Raw genomic sequence first — 7,142 nt, forward strand, 5'->3', positions numbered from 1 at the left:
AAGCCTAGTAGTTAGTCACAGAGAATTCTGTACTTAAAGGAAGCACAGAGATATGAAATTTGACAACAACAACCACCTGAATCATTGAGATTTATACTGTACCTAAATGATGAAAAATTCGAGTTGAATTATTCAGAATCTCAGAATGTATACCTAGATACAGTTGAAAGATCATCAAAGTAGGGAATACTTAAGGAATATAATGCACCAAAATTCACAACGTCGAAACAATTATGTTCGATAAGCGAAGAATAATTGTAAAGAGTAAAAGAGGAACATAATAACGACAAATTAGAAATCGGTATTACTTACATTTATGTTCGAAAATCCTCTTCAACTCAGCATAATAACATTCAACATAAGTCACTCTCAACTTCTAGTTCTTTACTTCTTCTCATACTCTCTCAGAAACGAAGATTCATGATAAGTGGGAATTTGAGATTTCTGTTCCAACATAATACAAATATTCATTAGCTATTACTTCTGAAAATAATAAAAGATAATAAAAATGTCTTGGATACTCAATCATTCAATATCAGGAATATTAAAAATATCAATTCATCAAAAATACTAATTCTGTGCTGTTTCGCCAGAAACCAAAGCCAACCAGTTAGTCACAGAGAAATCCAGTCCTTTCAGGATGCGCACAGATATGAAATATCCCTACAACTATAATACCTCAATCAAATTTTAATTTCAGTCAATTCGAATATTCAGATTAATTCTATTTCAATTTATGTATCAACCTAATGGACCATTTGCGACAAATTTTAAAATTAAATGTTTATAATACTTTTGAATGATCACCAAAGTAAAGAATAATATAATGTACTAAAATTCACAATTTCCAAGCAGTTAACATTTAAAGTGAAAAAATAACCGTGAACAGTAAGTGCGAAATTAGAAAGAACAAATCACTACACGAGTTATATGATAATAATCAGTAATATTTACCTTTTTGTTCGAAAATCCTCTTCAACTTAGCACGATATCATTTGATATTTTTCACTCGAAACAAAATGACTCCTCAATTCGCTTTCAACAAAAGCACGGATGTCTTGGTCTACCAATTCGCGTAAATAAACACCTGCGCCATACGATCACATGATAAATACTTCCATTGCACCCTAATAAACAGATGGCAAATTCTTACACAGGTAATTTACTTCAGATGATACTGGATTAGGTACTGATTTAAAAACAGATGTTCGGAAATGAAATCAATATTTGCAGTTTTTGGTATTTTCAAATAGTTAAATTTTTCCTGTGATAGTTGAAACGAAGTCTTCATTTGCACAGTACCTAAATATTTTGAGAGTTATCGTGTTTAGTTGAATTTCATCGTTTGAAACCAGGGGCGGATCCAGGGGGGGGGGCCATGGCCCCCCCCTCGAGGACCTTATAAATATAAAAGTATATCCTGAATTACCGAAGACTCTTCACTCATTTAGTTTTTAATTTTTTTTTCCAATAGATAGCTTTAGTTATCTGCATTTCATATTTTATAGGTCCGATCGGGTTCAACTAAATGGCGTTAGAAAGATGAGATTTCGTACTACATAATCTTTTTCGACAGTTTTATGATTAGTTTACTTCGTTTAGTTTGAGCGCGCGTTAAAGAAAAAATACATTATATTATAGTTTTTCTTCGATAAAGTCGAAAATGCAAGCCAAGCGGCTGAAAATTCAAATAATGGTTATGGTTTTGATACTGTAATAGACAATCACGCGCAATTTTAGTTTCGTCGATTCCATCTTGGTAATTTCTATGTCAAAGATGCATCACGCACTTGAGACCAATTGTCGAAAAGATCGACAGAATCATGGACATTATCGAGTCCTGTTTCCATTGCTCAAGAGTTGAAGATTGCACAAAAAACCGTTTGGAACCATTTGTAGAAGGCTGGTCTCAAGAAGAAACTAGATGTATGGGTACCACATGAGTTACCGCAAAAAACTTCTTAGACCGAATTATAATCTGCGAATCGCAACAAAATCACCCCGTTTTTGAAAAGGTTGGTGGCTGGTGATGAAAAGTGGACGACTCACAACAACATCAAGCGAAAACAATCGTGGTAAAAAAGCGGTGAGCCATCGGAAACGGTCAGGAAGGTTTTGCTGTGTATTAAGAGTGATTGGAAGGGAATTATCTACAAGCTGCTCCCCTAAGGCACAAATGTTAACTCTGAACTGTACTGTCAACATTTGGACCTTCTGAAGGAAGCAATTGCCCATAAGCGACCAATAGGAGAGAAATTGTGTTCCATGGAGACAACGTAAGTCCAAACACATTGATAGTGACTTGCCAGAGGTTCTTATGCATCCACTTTATAGTCCGGAACTAGCCCCAAGTGCATCTCTTGCTGTCCATCGCAAACAATTTTGCTGGTGAAAAATTCGTTTCAACAGAGGCTTGTGAAAATAGACTGGCTTCATTTTTTTTTGCCAATAGCGACAAGGGTTTCTATGAGAGAGGCATACAAAAAACCTTCAATATAACAACAAGTTATAGAACAAAACGGCGCATATTCGACTTAAATTGGATCATTCTAACTGTGGTAATTGAAGTATTGATGTTGCATTTTCCCTATATTTGAACCAATAAAATAATGATGTTATAATAATCTTACCAATATAAACTGCTCTCTGCTCCCACACAGCACCGCACTGTATAAGGAAGTAAAGGAACAGGGTATAAGGATTGAAATGGAACAAAATGGGACTTATACAATGCAAACTGACCTTCTAATGAACTGTAATCCTAATATATTTAAAATGTCCGTTAATTATACCAAAACCGTTATATTAAACACCGAAAACTTTTACTAAAAACCTTTAACTATTCTTTCCGACCGCCGATACATCTTATTTCTTTCATCTAACAAAACATACGTCTCGAATTCCCAGAATCCGCGACGTTGCCAAAACTAAACATTATAATAACTTAAAAAGGGCTAAAACATACCCCCCGCCCTGAAAACTCGATTTCAGTCACTTTGAAATCAAATACCTTTCATAAATGAACTTGTCAAAATCATCACTTGTTAAAAAAAATTCCACCAAAAAAGAAACAAAAACTAACCTCCAAAAAAAAATATATATAGTAGTCAACTCTTCTGACTACTGGGTCGGTAAAGGACATACCTTTACTACAGGTCGTGTATAGGTACCTTTACTCGTTTTTAGCGTTACATTACGTACTATACCATCTTTTCCGGGATGGACCGCTGTGACCAACGCTAATGGCCAATGCAGTGGTGGCGAATTTTCACACTTTAATATGACAACCGTGCCAACTTCAATATTTGAGCATTTCAAATGCCATTTTTCCCGAGTTTGTAATGTCGTTAGATACTCTAATTTCCAGCGCTTCCAGAAATCCTGAACCATCCGGTCAATCAGTTGAAAACGATCAAGCCTATTCAACTTGATATCCGACAAATCATGCGATGGAATACATTTTAATGGTGACATTGTCAAAAAATGTGAAGGTGTTAATGCTTCCGGTGCACTTGAATCTGATGACAGACGACAAAGAGGACGTGAATTCAATAAAGCTTCCACCTGCGTAAGAAGAGTGCTGAACTCTTCAAAAGTTAGAATTTGAGTACCTATTACCTTATAAATCAGATTCTTAGCCGATTTAACATTGCTCTCCCACAAACCGCCCATGTGGGGTGCCCCGGCCGTATTAAATTTCCACTCAATACCATTCAAAGCTAATTCATTTTGAAACGAAGTTATGAATTGGTCCGAATTAATAAATTCATTAATTTCGCGAAGAACTTTTTTAGCACCCACAAAGTTAGTGCCCCTATCTGAATACAGAACATTACAAGTACCCCTTCGAGATATAAACCGTTTGAAGGCTTGCAAAAAATGATCCGTAGACAATGAACTGACGAGTTCCAAATGAACTGCTTTAACGCTCATACATATAAACAAACAAACATATCCCTTATACACTTGCGTTTTTCTATTTTTACCGAGTGATATTTCGAACGGTCCAAAGTAATCTACCCTCGTTTGAGAAAATACTTTAGTAGAATTCACCCTTGAAGCAGGCAAATTCGCCATCAGAGGATAATTATTTCTGGGCTTTAACCTAAAACAATGATTACAGGCATGTATTTGCTGTCGTATAACATTACGACCACCTACTATCCAATATTTTTGTCTCAACAATGCTTCCAAAAGAAATGAACCAGTATGGAGATTTATTTTATGATAGTATTGAATTAATTTTACTGTAAAAGGATCTTTGCCTGGAAGTAAAATAGGGTGTTGGCTAGTAAACTTGAGCGAAGAATTTGTTAATCGCCCCCCCACCCTGAGAACTCCATCTTGGATGAAAGGAGTCAATTTGCGTAATTTTCCATAGATCTCTTTTTCTGAATTCAATAACATTATTTCCGATCCGAATGCTTTACTCTGAACAATTTTTATCAATACGATCTCCGCTTTTTTCAAATCATCTGCTATAATGAATTTCCCTTTGGGAAGCTTCTTCAAAAATCTAAGTACCCAAACCGTAATCCGCAAAATAGAAACCCACGACGACACTCTCGAAAACATTGTATAAAACGATTCATTCACTTCATTTTGAATAGATACATAACACCCAGTTTGTTCTATTTCTTCTTCAGAATCTCTTAAACAAGTCTCCCCAGTGATAGGCCAATCTCTGTCTGAAGATTGTAACCAAATTGGACCGGACATCCATAAAGGATTATCAATTAATTGTGAGGGAATACAACCTCTAGACAAAATATCAGCGGGATTTGTTACTCCGGAGATGTGAAACCATTGTGCTTTAGGACAATTTTCTTTTATTTGGTATACCCGATTCGCCACATATATGTCTTTCAGAAATACAGTATCCAACCATTGAATAACCGTCGAAGAATCTGAAAATGCTATTATCTTCGATATGATAATCCGTTTTTCAAACTCTTCTGTTACACGTTTTACTAATTGGGATAAAAGTAAAGCCGCAGCTAATTCCAATCTAGGAATTGTAATTAATTTAGTCGGGGATACTTTAGATTTTGCGCATAATAAATTAACAACGATTTTACCATCATCTCCGATTGTTCTCACGTAAACAACCGCACCGTAACCATCTTTACTCGCATCTGCAAAAGCAATCAACATAATAGGAGACGTTGTCACAACACCAGAATGTCTTGCAAACTGAAAATGCTCAAGTATCGGCCATTCTTTTCTCAATATTGACCAACTTTTCGATATATCCTCCGTTACATCCTCATCCCAACCCAAAGTCCGTTTCCACAATTCCTTTATCAAAAGTTTCAAGTGTAATATAAATGGTGCAAGAAGTCCCAATGGATCATAACATCGAGCCACAGTGGACAATATTATACGCTTCGTACATTTTGAATCTGGAACTTGAAAGAAAAATTTTAAATAATCAGTCTCCGGGTTCCAGTACATACCTAAAATTTTTGTGTCTGTTTTAAATGTTACCGAATTTACAAGTTGTTGATCACTAGGAATTAACTTCAATAGATCGAGAGAGTTAGAAGACCACTTAACTAACTCGAATTTTCCTTCTGCGAATAATGACACTGATTGTGAATACAAATTGAATGCTTCCTCTTCCGAAGGAATGCTGCAAACCAAATCATCTATGTAAACATCTGTCGAAACTATTTTCGTTGCTAAAGGATAACTACATCCATTTTCTTTTATCAATTGCTTTATAGTACGAAGAGCTAAATATGGACTTGATTTCACCCCAAATGCTAAACGATTGAATTCATATACCCGAACCGGATCATCAGGACTGAAACGCCAAAGCAATCTTTGAAACCTCCATTGATGATCAACTAATCTTATTTGATGATACATTCGTCGAATATCCGCTGTAATCGCTATTCGAAACAACCTAAAATTCAGCAATAAAGAAAATAGATCGGTTTGTAGTTTTGGACCACCATGTAAAATGTCGTTCAACGAAACATCATTATCGGATGATGTACTAGCATCTAAAACCACACGAATTGGCGTACTCGAACTACCTTGCTTAACAATAGCATGATGAGGAATGTAATACGCAGGTTCCGAATCTTTTAAATATTCATCCTCAACCAAATGCATATATCCTAACTGAATTGCTTCTTTCATTATCTCATTATAACTCAAACGAAACTCCGGAAATTTCGCCAACCTTCTTTCTAATGAATAGAGCCGAATCAACGCCGTTGTCTTAGAATTACCCAAAGTATTCGGAGAATTCTTAAAAGGAAGCGCTACCGTGAAACGTCCCTCATAATCTCTACTTAAAGATGTAGAAAACAAATTTTCGCATATTACTTCTGCTGGGTCCGGCAAAATATTCTTTGGAACTTGTTCCATCTCCCAAAATTTATTAACCAAGTCATTTAACCGACACTCCTCCCTTAAACTGAAGAATACACCGAACTCCCCCTTTGACTCTAACTTACGAACTTTTCCCATAATCATATGACCAAATACCGTTTGTACCGCCACTGGAGATCCCGATGCTGATGGTACCGAATTACCCACAATAATCGAGAAAAGATCCGCCCCCAAAATGCCATCAACTTCAGCCGGTTCGTCAAATTTTTCATCTGCCAATTGTATATTTCCAAAATTCTTTAAAACACCGCGATCAATTTTGGCTATTGGAAGTTTATCCGTAATTTTATCTACTAAAAATGCCTCAATAGAATACCTCCTAGTAAAATCATACCTAGACGAAACAATAATACTTGTAAAACCTTTAATTGAATTTGAACTGAATCCAACCCCATGAATTGACGTTGAACATTGTGAAAACTTCAATCCTAATTTCTTACAACACCTATAAGTAAGTAAGTTAACTTGACTGCCACTATCTACTAAAAACCTGGCTTTCTTCAAACTACCCGAACCGTTCAAAACATTTACCACAACCGTCGACAATAAAACCGTATGAGTATCCCGATCACCCATAGCAGTAGCACAAAAATTGTTATTTGTTGAAACCAACGTATTTGTATTCGAATCCGATTTCGAATTTGGATATTTTTCCATTTCACCCCGTATACGTCCTAAATGTAATAGGAAGTGGTGTTTTCTGGAACACTCTGAACATAATTTGTCTGAAGGACAGTCTC

Source organism: Harmonia axyridis, chromosome 2, assembly GCF_914767665.1.
Source record: "Harmonia axyridis chromosome 2, icHarAxyr1.1, whole genome shotgun sequence".
Taxonomy (NCBI): Eukaryota; Metazoa; Arthropoda; class Insecta; order Coleoptera; family Coccinellidae; genus Harmonia; species Harmonia axyridis.